A 14,090-nucleotide genomic window follows, 5' to 3' on the forward strand; every position below is an offset into this window, starting at 1 on the left:
AGCAAAACATAAAAAAAGAGATTACTTACCTGTAACCATAGTTCTTTGAGTGGTCCTCTGTGAATCCACACATATGGGTATTGTCTGCGCCTGCGCTCTCTCGGAAGATTCTAGAGCTAAATGTAACAATTTTATGGTGTGATCCTCCACGAGGTATATGCTCCTCCCACCCACCATCTTCCCCAGTTCCTGAATTTTATCTGCCGGGTATGAAGGAAAGAAATAATTAGTTACATAATTAACCCGTGACGGATAGAGGGGAAGGATGGGCGGGTTGTGTGAATTCACAGAGGACCACTCAAAGAACTATGGTTACAGGTAAGTAACCTCTTTTTCTTTTTCGTGGCCTCTGTGAATGCACACATATGGGTGACTAGCAAGCTGCACTTACCAGTTGGTGGGTCGTCACAGTAAGAAGGATGACAGGACAGCTCTGCCAAATGCAGCATCTTGATGCACTCTGACGTCGAGGTGGTAGTGCTTGACAGACGTGGACAGTGTGGACCACGTAGCGGTACGACAGATGTCAGGAACCTTGGTGCCACGTCGGAAGGCAGTAGAGGTGGACAGCACCCCGGTGGAATGAGCTGTCAAAGGTTCTGGAGGGGACATCCCCGACAGGCTGTACACAAGGGAGATAGTCTGTACAATCCACCGTGCTATGGATTGAGAGGAGGCTGGGGCCCCTTTGTTTGGGCCGTGAAAGCAAAGAAAAAGTTTATTGGACTTTCTAAAAGTCTTCGTCCTTTCAACGTAGAAAGCCAGGGCACATCTGACATCGAGATTATGGAGCATATGTTCTAGGGGTGATGAAGGAGACTTGAAGAAGCAAGGTAGTATGATGGGTTGATTGAGGTGAAAGTCAGAGACCACCTTCAGGAGAAAGGAAACATCGAAATAAAGATTCACTTTATTGGGGTGAAACTGGATAAAGGGAGGATCGGCTCAAAGAGCAGCGAGCTCACTAGCCCGTTTGGCTGACGTGATTGCAACAAGGAAGGCCGATTTAAGAGTCAGGAATTTGAGGTCGATGGACACCATGGGCTTGAACGGAGGCCGCATCAAGGCATTAAGGACCAGCTGCAGTGACCACTGGGGGGTGATACGTTGTTGAGGAGAGCGAATGTTGTTGAGCCCTTTGAGGAATTTCTTGACAGTCGGGTGAGAAAACAACTTGGAGGATGGAGAATCATCCGGTTGGTGAGTCATAATGGCTGAAAGATAGACTTTTAATGTGGACTGGGAAAGGCTGAAACTGAAGAGATGCAGGAGATAAGCGAGCAGGGTCTCCAAAGAGACAGGTACAGCAGGTAAGTCATTTTCCCGAGTATATTTTAAGAAAGACTTCCATTTGTTTTCATACAGGAGGGTAGTGGAGGGTTTTCAGGCTTGAAGAAGAACCTGCATCATGTCGGGAGTATCCTCCATGCCGCAAGACTCAGAGAGGTGACATCTGGGTGAAGAATGAGGCCGTGGTCGAGCGAGAGGAGATCTGGGCGGAGAGGAAGGCGGGGCATGTCTGACGACATCAAGACCAGGTGAGTGAACCATGGTTGGCGGGGCCAGTACGGGGCTATCAGGATCGCGCTGGTCCCGTCCTGTCGGAGACGTATGATCACCCTCTGGAGCAGAGGCAGAGGGGGAAAACGTAAAGGAGATCTCGAGACCAGTTCATCAGGAACACATCTCCCAGAGTTGTTGTCCCGTCCCGCTCTGGAGCAGAACCGGGGACATTTCTTGTTGGCATTGGCTGCAAAGAGGTCTATTGAGGGCGTGCCCCATCGTCGGCACAGCCGCTGGAATATGACATAGTTCAGAGTCCATTCGTGTGTTCTCGTCAGAAGCCGACTGAGCCGATCTGCCAAAGTGTTGTCATCGGTGGAAATGTGGGCGGCAATAGGGAAAACATGATGGGAATAGCACTACTCCCAGAGGTCGACAGCTAGGTAGACCAGAGAAGGGGAGTGAGTACTTCCTTGCTTGTTGACATAAAAGAGTGCAGTGGTGTTGTCTGTTACCAACTGCACTACCTGACCTCAGATGAGGGGAAGAAAGGCATGGAATGCTTGGATGATTGCCAACAGTTCCAGGTGGTTTATGTGAAGTGGCAGTTCTTGATTTGACCAGAGTCCGTGGACCGTGTGTTGAAGGCAGTGTGCACCCCACCCCGTGGGGCTGGTGTCGGTTTTGACATGTATGGAAGGTCTGAGAGGCGAGAAAAGCCTGCCGATGAGGAGGTTGTCAGGGCGAGTCCACCAGTCGACCTGGGAAGCTAGTTATGGTGTCACTTGCAGTAGGGTGGAAGGGAGATCTGTTTCAGGATTGAACAGGGAAAGGAACCATGCCTGCAGGGATCTCATTTTGAGCCTGGCGTGTTGGACAGCTGTCGTCGATGCCATGAGTCCCAGAAGGTGGTGGGCGTGATGCACCAAAATGGAATGATGTTTGAAAAAGGTGGACAGCCTTTTGAATTTTCTTGATCCTGTCTAGTGGCAGGAAGGCTCTTGCACGGAGGGAGTCTACCTCCATGCCTATGAATTTGGCCGTTTAGTTTGGGGTTAAGTATGACTTTTCAAGGTTGATCTTGAGATCGAGACTGTGGAGCATATGGAGGGTTACATCCCTTGCTTTTATGGCATCGTGGTACGATGCTGCCACTATCAACCAGTCGTCGATGTAGGGATAAATGTTTACTCCCTGAAGCCGAAGGAAGGCAGCTACCGGTGGCATGCACTTGGTGAAAGTTCGGGGGCGGTGGATAGCCCGAACGGGCGGGTGCAAAATTGGAAGGCAGTGCCGTTGAAATGAAACCGGAGGAATTTTTGATGGTCTGGGTGAATGGATATGTGGAAATAGGCATCTTGCAGGTCGATGATTATGAACCAGTCTCCCTGGGAAAGCAAAGGGATAATGGAGTCCAACGTAAGCATGCAAAATTTGCCGGTAGATATGAAACGGTTGAGATGGGTAAGATCAAGGATGGGGCGGAGGCCTCCATCCTTTTTAGGAACAGTAAAGTACTTTGAGTAAAAACCGTTGAGGGAGTCCGAAGTAGGGACTGGAAAAATGGCATGTTTCTGAAGAAGTTTGGTAACTTCGTCCTGCAAAGCAGAAGAGTAGGGGGTGTATCGGATGTAGTTCAGAGAACTCTATGAGGCAACCAGATGCTATGATGAATAGTACCCATTTGTCTGAGGTAATGGATTGCCATCGATGGAAGAATGGGGCCAGCCTGGTATAGTTCACTGGGCAGAGGGGAATGTCAGATAAGGGTGGTATAGGTAGTTGTCAATATTGCTTACCCTTTTGTTGTCCTTTACAAAAGGATTGCCGTTGCCGAGGTAAGCTTTGAGGCCGGTATGATGCCATCAGAGGTTGAGGTGCAGGTAAGGACCTGTCGGTTTGATGGGGACGATACTGCCTATAAGGCTGGAACCGTTGATTCTGGTATTTTTGGGATGAAATTGGCCCGAACGGTAGAAGGGCCATTGATAGGAGGAAGACGGCTGGGCAGAATAAGAGCGCGTGGTTTTGCGCTTCTTATGGAAGTCTTCCATGGTGTCGTCGGTTGTGGAGTTGAACAGGCCGGCACCGTCAAAAGGCAAGTCCTCGATTCTCGACTTGGTGTCATCAGAGATTGTGGAGGATTTGAGCCAGGCATGGCGTCGAATAGAAATAGAGGTGACCAAAGTTTTAGAAGCGGCCTCAGTGTAGTGTCACACCGCAATCCTCTGATACTTGGCTAGAGAAATAGCCTGTGAATCAATATTGATGAGGTCGGATCTCATGGGTTCAGGAGATGACGCAATGAAAGGAAGGAGTTGATTCCAAAGATGACGCTGAAAGGCGCCCATAGTTGCCTGATAACTGATGCTTCTGAGTAAGAAAGCTTACAGAGAGTAAATTCATTTTGCCATTGTGTCAACTTTCCTGCCATCCTTATTGGCAATGGTAGGTTTGGACTTAGTCTGTGCTTGGGCTTGATTAGACTCAACGATGATAGAGTTAGGCACTGGATGTTTATTAAGAAACTTGTTTAAGTGCCGGCTTGGTTAAATTTTTACAAGCAGGACACGAATGGGTAGGATGTTCCTCATCCAAACAAAAAAGGCACTGATTATGACCATCTCAAAGTGTGATTTTATTTGCACAGGTCGTACACCTTTTAAAAGGAGACGGTGAGGTCATAAGCAAAGAACTGGGGGGGAGGGGAAAGGGAAGGGAGTAAAAAGACCACGGGAAGCCAATTAGGCAAACAAAAGACATGGAGGATCACTAAGTAGGTAATTTAAAGTAAAGATAAACAAAAGCTCAAAGGAGCCTAGAAAAATAGCCAAAAGGCAAATAGCGAAGCGCTCAATCTTTCCTGAGGACCGTTCAGCTCGGTGGAAAAAAGGAACTGGGGAAGATGGTGGGTGGGAGGAGCATATACCTCGTGGAGGATCACACCATAAAATTGTTACTTTTCGCTCTAGAATCTTCCAAGAGAGTCAGCGCAGGCGCAGACAATACCCATATGTGTGCATTCACAGAGGCCACGAAAAAGAACCTGCAGTTTCAGCTTACTTTTTACCATACCACTAACAAATAAGCTTGGATCCTAAGTAATTCTCCTTCTGTGCATCAAAGGAATTATCATCCAGTAAAATCTCTTTGTAGGAGGAAGTGAGAAGCAATCTTCACCAATCTCCCATGCAGACTCATTTTTACCTCCTATGTTGCTGAGGGTACACAAAGGTCAACAGAGAGAATTACTTTATTGCTTACTGGCAACAGCATCCTGTTAGCAGGGTGTCTCTCATAAGAACTTTGCAATCGAAATAGTGAAGAATTCCTTCCACCCCACAGACTAAATGATCTTCCCCAGAATGGGGGAGCTGTAAGCCAGCACATTAGGAAGAAACATTAGGGGAAGTCTACTTTATAAGGTGATAAAAACAGAAAACAGTAAGTCCAAGTGTTTTATTACACTATGAATAAACTCTGAAACAAAATAACAGGATTGTTTAATCTTCACCTGTTTCAATTTGTCTACAGAATGCATCAGCAGTCAAGTGTGAACAACTGACTCACAGAGTTTCACACTACAAAATTGTTTCAAATTTTACTTGGCAAACGTATTGCACCTTAAATTGAAACTATTTTGCTGTAACTATAAAAGTAATTTGAGAGCCATTGTGGTGTAGCAGAGTGGCTGACTAGGACCCAGGAGACATGGGTTCAAATCACCATTCAGCTGGAAAACACTGGGAGGATGGCTACAGTAAAACATTCCTTAAATACTGGTATCTAACATGCCTTGAAAACCGTAAGGATCACTGTAAGTTGGATATGACTTAACAGCACATAACAAAACATAAAAGTAATTTAGAAACGAGCAGCTTTCTAAACAGGTTACTTGCTGAGTACTTCCCAGCAATGTTCAAATCATTTCAACATCACTCTTCAATCAGTAATCATCAAACATCTTGCTTACATTTCCTATATTTCTTTTTTAGTTATAAAAATATTGCACTATAAAATGCATTGTATGAACCAGCTCTAATGATAACTGATTGATAACTGAGCACTTGATGTACCACAAAATAAGAGTCCTGGTCATGTCAGAATCAATCCAGTAGAAAAGCTTGAACTAATGCCTTAGGTTTCTGAAGCTTTAAACTCAAATACATATTACAAAGGACAGACCTAGGTGAAATGCAGGTTGGTTTTCACTAGTCTCTCAAGTCATTTTGCAGACAGCCATAGGTTTCTTATTCCTCTTGTTCAAAACCAGCAATAACAAATATGGGTTTTCACCACTTAAATACTGAAACTTTTTTAAAAGTGGAGGTAACCAGGTATGGACTTCTGTGTGAAAAGTCTGTGAATTTATTTCTGTTCTCACAGAGAAAAAGTTGGGTTACTTACCTGTAACCATGGTTCTTCGAGTGGTCATTCTGTGAATCCACACGAGAGGGTTAAATCAGCGCCAGCGATGATCCTTTCGGAATGTTCTAGAGCTAAAAAAACCCAGCGCAGGCGCTGTCTAAACCCACTAGTGTGTATTCATGGAGAACCACGTTGAAGAACCATGGTTACAGGTAAGTAACCCAACTTTCTTCATCGTGGTCTTCTGTGAATGCACACGAGAGGGTGACTAGCGAGCTGACTCACCGGATGGAGGGACGTCACTGAAGGACTGATGTTAAAACCGCTCTACCAAAAGAAGCCTCCTTCTTAGCTCTGACATCCAGCCTGTAATGTTGGATAAACGTAGAAGAATTGGACCATGTGGCAGCTCTACAAATATCTGGAACCTCGATGCCACGCAAAAGAGCCGTAGAAGAGGCCACCGCCCTGGTGGAATGCGCTCGAAGTCCTTCCGGAGGGTCTTTATGTAAGAGTTCATAGGCTAGTGAGATGGTAGCAACAATCCATCTTGATAAGGTAGACGGTGACGCTGGTAACCCTTTCTTGACACCAAAGTAACAAAGAAACAGTTTATTAGATAACCGATATTCCTTGGATCGAAATACATAAAACGCCAGTGCTCTTCGAACGTCCAATGTATGAAGCATGCGCTCTGTGTCGTTAGAAGGATCAGGAAACAACGTCGGTAGAACAAGGGGTTGGCCCAAATGAAAATCAGACACCACCTTGGGCAGAAAGGAGATGTCGGTATGGAGAACAACTTTCTCACGAAAAAACTGCAAAAAGGGGTGGTCCACCCTAAGCGCACCCAATTCGCCGGCACGTCTGGCGGAGGTGATAGCTACCAGGAAAAGGGTTTTAAGTGTTAAGAACTTCAGATCACATTGAGCCATAGGTTCAAATGGAGGTCGCATAAGGGCATGAAGGACCAATTGCAAAGACCACTGCGGGAGCGGTGGAGGAACTGGAGGCCTGAGATTAGCCAAACCCTTCAAAAACGCCTTTAGTGTTGGATGCGCAAAAAGACGTGAAGCCGAAGAACCAGAAGGCTGAAAAGAGACCACAGCTGCTACATATACCTTCAACGTAGAGATGGAAAGGTTAAAATCGAAGAGATAACGAAGAAACTGGAGTAGGGTAGATAAGGTCGTCGGAGACGGAACCAATCCCCTGGAGGCCGTAAACTTCAAGAAGCTTCTCCACTTATAAGAGTAGAGTCTTGTGGTAGATGGTTTCTTAGACATCGCTAGGACTTCCCTGATTTGCGGGATATCCTCCACGCGTGGAGGTGAAGTGTTTCCAGGTCGGGATGGAGCACTTTGCCCGCATGTTGCGTCAGTAGCTCCGGGAAGAGAGGAAGACGTAGAACGTCCCTGGAGATGGACCGTAACGCGTGAAACCACGGTTGCCGGGGCCAAAATGGTGCTATCAGAATGGCTTGCGCTGCGTCGTCTATGACCTTGATCACTGTCCTCTGAATGAGTGGGAAGGGCGGAAACAGGTATAGGAGACCCTTGCCCCAATTGATCATGAACGCATCCCCGGCTGAACCCGCACCTCTGCCCGCCCGGGATGCATAAGCAGGGCACTTGCGGTTGTGTACAGTGGCAAATACATCCATGGTCGGCATGCCCCAGAGTTGGCAAATGCGTTGGAAGGTCGTGCTGTCTAGCTGCCACTCGTGTGTCTGCGTGGTACGTCGACTGAGACGATCTGCTATCGTGTTGTCCTCTGTGGCAATGTGCACAGCGACAGGAAAAACATGATGGCGGTAACACCATTCCCAAAACATTACTGTGATGAGAAGCAGAGACTGCGAACGTGTCCCTCCTTGCTTGTTCACATAGTACAGGGCCGTGGTGTTGTCCGTGACTACCTGGACCCCACGACCCTGCACTAACGGCAGGAATGTCTTGAACGCCTTGAAGATGGCCATAACCTCTAAGTGGTTGATGTGTAGAACCTTCTCCCGCTCTGTCCACAGGGAATGTATTCTGTGAGGGCCGCAGTGTGCACCCCAACCAGTGGTGCTGGCATCCGTGGTCACCTGCACCGATAGCCGGAGGGAGCGAAATGGGCGACCTATGGTCAAGTGAGGTGTGAAGGACCACCATTGGAGCTGTCGAGCTAGCTCCCGGGTAACCGGGATACGTTTGGTTTGACGGTCTGTCTCCGGGTTGAATTGGGCTAGCAGCCATGCTTGAAGAGAGCGAAGTTTCAACCTGGCGTGAGCCAACCCTGGGGTGGTTGAGGCCATCAGACCGAGAAGGTGTTGGGCAAGCCTCGCTGGTACCGATGCCCCTGGACGAAACTCTCGTACCGCTCGACAGATCTTCCGTACACGGTCTGGTGGGAGAAAGATGCGGCCCACTCTGGCATTTAACTGCACCCCTATGTAATCGACGACTTGTGACGGCACTAGGCGAGACTTTTTGATGTTGACTGTTAGACCTAGGCTTCTTAGAACATGAAGGACATATTTTTTGTCTTTCAGGGCACGACGTTTGGAGGTGGAGACTACTAGCCAGTCGTTGATATATGGGAATACCTGGACCCCGTTGAGACGCAGAAAGGCGGCCACTGGCGCCATACATTTTGTAAAAGTTCTGGGAGCCGTGGCCAAGCCGAAGGGAAGGGCCAGGAACTGGTAAATGGTGTTGTGAAGAAGAAACCTGAGGTATTTGCGATGGTGAGGGTGGATCGTTATATGAAAATATGCATCTTTTAAGTCTATGACCAGAAACCAATTTCCTTTCTTTAACAGGTGGATTATGGTTTCCAACGTGACCATGCGGAATCTTCGAGGCCGGAGGTAAGTATTTAGAAGTCTTAAGTCTAAAATGGGTCTGACGCCCTCGTCTCTCTTGGGAACAGCGAAATACCTTGAATAAAAGCCGTCCTTTATGAGAATGTTGGGAACTACTTGAATAGCGTTTTTCTTTAGCAAGGAAAGAACTTCTTTTTGTAGAACTGGATCTGATGACGTAGACCGTACCTGCCCCAGCGGAGGTGAACTTGTAAATTCCAGAAGATAACCGAACTGGATGATATTTAGCACCCAAGAGTCTCTTGTAATAATTGACCAGTTTTGGAAATAGGGAGAAAGCCTTGTATTGTGTTGTGTTGAAACGAAGGCGTCCGGGTCAAAGATACTGTTTTGCTTTTTTGGCAGGCGGCTTGACACCTTGACGGCGCTGAGAATGCTGCGGACGGTAAGTATGTGAGGATGAAGCAGGGTTGGCTGACCTTGCTTGAGAATGCGGTCTAAACTGTTTGTACTGAGAGCCTTGGGAAAACTGATTGTAGGGCTTCTTCCAGTTGTATCTCGTATACCTAGGTTGTGGTTGTAGATAGTACGATCTAGCAGTCTTCTTGGCCTTGTGTAACTCTTCGAGATACAAATCGGTCTTTTCGTTAAAAAGGCCAGAAGCGTCGAAAGGGAGATTTTCCACCTTCGCCTTGACGTCGTCCAGTATGTTGGCCTCTCTAAGCCAAGCATGTCGCCGTAAAGTGACAGCAGACATAAGGGTCCTAGCTGAAGCTTCAACAGAATGTTTTGTGGCTATGCGAAGATGCTTGGAAACAGTTTGAGCCTCTTCATAGGTATTAAGGAAGTCCTGTCTAGTGTCCTCAGGAAGCATCCGCAAGCCCGGTAAGATTTTAAGCCAGAGCTGCTTCTGGTACGCCCCTAGAGCAGTCTGATAGTTGGCCACTCTCAAAATAAAGGAGATTAAGGAATAAATTTTCCTACCCAAGACCTCAAGTTTCTTTCCCTCCTTGTTCGTGGGAGTGACATGAGACCTCCCTGTTGGTCGGGTACAACTAGTCTCCACTATTAACGAATTGGGAATCGGGTGCTTAAGAAGAAATCTGGCATCCTCTCCAGATACTCGGTAAAGATTCTCAGTGCGACGAGATAAAGAAGGAGTGTTCGACGGTTGTTCCCAGAACTCCTTAATCATAGCAGCCAACGGAGACAGGTAAGACAACGTAGGCGGAGGAGACCTCTCACTGTTGATGTCTCCAAATATTAAGTCCTCCTCAGCTATAGTAGGTGCATCAACCTGAAGCTTAAGAACCTTAGCAAGCCTGGTGAGCATCTGGGAATACGAAGAAAAATCCTCCGATGGCGAGGAGGCATGTGGGTCCCCCGTATCTGAGCCCACAATTTCAGCAAGTGGCAAGTCCCCCTGATCATCCTGTTGGGGTTCGCCTTCTGACTCAGAACAACTGTCCGAAAAGGAGGAAACGTCCTGAGAGGAAGGTGAATGTCCTCTCTTGCGCGGCACCCTGTGAGGCTTCGTCGGTTCTTTATCCGGTAGTGGCGGAATTATGGATGAAGGAGCCGAAGAAATAGGGGCAGAAGCATCCTTTGGTTGTCCACGCGGTGGAAGTGCGGGATCGACGTCGACACGACGTCGACGTCGACGATGACGCGGCGACGAAGAGGAAGAGGAGGCATAAATGTATCTTTCCTTCCGTCGACGTCGATGCCTCTCTTGTGACGTCGAGGACGATGTAGATGTATAACGCCTCCGATGTCGACGTCGATGCTTCCTCGGGGGCGAATAGGATGACGAGGAGTCCTCCGAGGAAGATCTATGACGGCGCCGAGAACGTCGATCGGGCGATCGACGTCGATGTTTAGAAACATGCTTCGTCTTGCGCAGCCGTTTCCTCGGGGGCGAAGAATGTCTCGACGCCGATGAGGAGGAATGAGCCAAGGACGCCTGCCCGGTAGACACAGGGCTGTGAGGCGGAGATACCAAGCTTGCAGTGGCACTGGCAAGCTGGTTCGGTGTCGGGGATAGAACCCGAGGAAGAATCACTGGCTCAGCCTGTCTGGGAGGTAGCGAAAGCGGTACCTCCGACAGGGACTCTCCGTCTCTTGGGAACTCCTCCAGAATCGGAGACGGGAGGGAAGCAGAAGCAGAAAGTAACTGCTCCGTTGTCCCGATGTCTTTGACCGGCTTTTTCTTTTGCTGTTTTGCAGGCTTCGCCGATGGAACCTTTGCCGCAGATGACTTCTTTGCAGCCTTCTTAGGTTTGTCCGTAATTTTGCTCTGAGCCTTGGGACAAGGTGGCTGGACAAGGCTAGAGGAGGTAGAGGGGATAGCCGCCGAGGCAGGAAGCTCCATAGTTGAAGGTTTTGAAGCAGCCAGCGTTGCGTTCCAAAGGTGGTATTTCAGACGCTGCTGGCGCGCACGCAGGGCAGGTTTAGTAAAGGCCCTACAGTGCCTACAATCTTGCGGGGAATGTGCCTCCCCCAGGCAAAAAAGGCACTTATCGTGCCTGTCCTGAAAGGGCAGCTTCCGATCGCAGGTCACACAGCGGCTAAACGGACCGGACGGGGACATAAGCCGCAAACAGGGAAAAATCCAGCCGCCCGGAGACCGTTGATTTAGGCGGGAAAAACTACCCGTTTCGCCAAAACAAGGAAAATCCGAATTGCAAAGTCCGAGAAGCCAGTCCGCGTCAGGATAGGAGATTTAAGGGTGGTCTAGGCAGTCCGAGTCAGAAAAAAACCAATTTTAGCCGAAAACGTGAGAAACAAACAGGAGCTCTAGTCGAAAGGAACCACTTCGCACGGCGGAGAAATGGAACTAAGGCTGGGTGGGAGGAGCATGCGCAGTATGCCTAATCTACAATGTTGTTTTTTTAGCTCTAGAACATTCCGAAAGGATCATCGCTGGCGCTGATTTAACCCTCTCGTGTGCATTCACAGAAGACGACGATGAAGAACAATTTTTGAGGCTCTGAGGCAGCATGCTCTTTGTCCCTAAGAGTGTGTTTTTTGCTCTCTACTCTGCTTGATGAAAGGACAGGTTACTTACCTATAAAAGTAATTATTCAAGTACTTATCTGTGGATTCATACATCGGGTCTTATACTGCACCTGCACAGACATCAGAAACTTATAGAGCCTAGCGACACCACAAAGCTCTACCTCTACATTCAGTATACATCCTCTATAGCAATCCTCCCTCAGTTCCCCTCCACCAGCTGCTGAATAGATGAAAGAGTATGACAGAGAGGAGATGGGGGGAATGTGTTAAATCGCAGATGGCCACTCAAAGAACTATAGTTACATGTAAGTAACTTGTCTTTTATCATTGTGGTTTCTGTACACCATATATTGGGTGACAAACAAGATCACTTATCAGTTGGGGGTGGGATGGGATTATGAATGAGGAAAGAAGAGCAAGAAATGGTGGAGGAGGACTGTTGGGCCAATGCTGTGGACTGGGAGGCATGCAAGACTCAGGAGATCGACCACCAAATGACTTGCCAGTTCAAGCATCACTGTAAGTATTTTGTGGTTTGAGTCCTTCATTAGATTGAAAGAAGCTCGGAACTATACAGTGGTGCCCCGCATAGCGACATTAATCCATTCCAGGGAAAACATTGCTATCCGGATTCCTCGCTATGCGGGGCAAAAAACCCCATAGGAACGCATTAAAACACATTTAATGCGTTCCTATGGGGAAAAAACTCACATTTAAGCGAAAATCCTCCATCCGGCCGCCATTTTCGGTGCCCAGTAAGCGAGGCAACACAGTGGGTGGCCATTTTGGAACAGCCGATCAGCTGTGCAAAAATTGGGCCTTCAGGATGATCCCGGGGGAGCGCTTCCCCGTGATCATCCCAAAAGCCCCGCTGATCAGCTGTGCTTCGGCGCTGGCTCTCTCTCCCCTCGCAGCTCCAGTCTGGGCAGCCCAGGCTGGAGCTGCGAGGGAAGAGATAGCCAGTGCCGAAGCACAGCTCATCGGCAGGGGTTTGCAAAGATCGTGGGGAAGCCAGCTTCGCAAACCCCCACCTCAGCACGCTCTCTTTCTCTCTCTCTCTCCACCCCTTGCAGCTCCAGCCTGGGCAGGGAGACGGCCAGGGTGGCGGCGCGGTGCCTCACTCTCCCTGCCCAGGCTGGAGGGGGGGAGAGAGAGAGCGCGCCGAGGCGGGGGTTTGCGAAGCTGGCTTCCCCACGATCTTTGCAAACCCCCGCCGATGAGCTCTGCTTCGGCGCTGGCTCTCTCTCCCCTCGAGAGCCAGCGCCGAAACACAGCTCATCGGCGGGGGGTTGCAAAGATCATGGGGAAGCCAGCTTCGCAACCCCCCCTCCAGCCTGGGCAGGGAGACTGAGGCACCGCATCGCCACCCTGGCCATCTCCCTGCCCAGGCTGGAGCTGCAAGGGGTGGAGAGAGAGAGAGAGAGAGCGTCGAGGCGGGGGTTTGCGAAGCTGGCTTCCCCGCGATCTTTGCAAACCCCCACCGATGAGCTGTGCTTCGGTCCTGGCTCTCTCTCCCTTCGAGAGAGAGCCAGCGCCGAAACACAGCTCATCGGCGGAGGTTTGCAAAGATCACGGGGAAGCCAGTTTCGCAAAAAACCCCTCCAGCCTGGGCAGGGAGACTGAAGCACTGTGCCGCCACCCTGGCTGTGGCAGCGCGGTGCCGCAGTCTCCCTGCCCAGGCTGGAGCTGCAAGGGGTGGAGAGAGAAGGAGAGAGAGAGCGCACCGAAGCACAGCTGATCGGTGGGGGGTTTGTGAAGCTGGCTTCCCCACGATATTCACAAACCCCCGCCAATAAGCTGTGCTTCAGGGCTCTCTCTCTCCACCCCTCACAACACAGCTGATCGGCAGGGCCTTTGGGATGATCGTGGGGAAGCGCTTCCCCACAATCATCGCAAAGCGATTTTCCCCCATTTAAAACATCACAAAAACTCAATCGCTATGCGGATTCATCATTAAACAGGGCGCTCGTTACGCGAGGGACCACTGTACTTGCAATGAACACATTTTGAACCAGGCATGAGAGACAACAGCTGTTGTGGAGAGCATGAAGCCCAGAAGATTCTGTGCCCTAAAGACTGTTACTCTGGTATGAGATCAAAATTTTAAGAGAGTGCCACAATGCTTTGTACTCTGGAAAATACACCCTGGCTGCTCTGGAGCCAAGCATTGCCTTGCTATAATGAGGCAATATCATTGATTTTTATCCACCCTATTTAATGTCCAACTACAGGGCTTGATTATTGTGCTTGAAGGGTTGGGATGATACTTGTCCTACTTTACTCAAAGATCTTCTCCCTCACAATGCTGCCTCAACCAATGGTAAAGAGGGAACTGCAGGAAGATCACTGTGGAGCATGCCTGACAAGTGGAGAACATGGGATTATTTTGGTG

At 49.0% G+C, this 14,090-nt stretch overlaps 1 protein-coding gene across 6 annotated transcripts in view; it reads right to left on the reverse strand.

Annotated features, from left to right (window-relative positions):
* LOC110078403 (protein diaphanous homolog 3) overlaps positions 1–14,090 on the reverse strand; it is a 355,467-nt gene that overhangs the window by 173,061 nt on the left and 168,316 nt on the right. The window lies entirely within an intron of this gene.

The sequence above is a fragment of the Pogona vitticeps genome, chromosome 3, assembly GCF_051106095.1.
Source record: "Pogona vitticeps strain Pit_001003342236 chromosome 3, PviZW2.1, whole genome shotgun sequence".
Taxonomy (NCBI): Eukaryota; Metazoa; Chordata; class Lepidosauria; order Squamata; family Agamidae; genus Pogona; species Pogona vitticeps.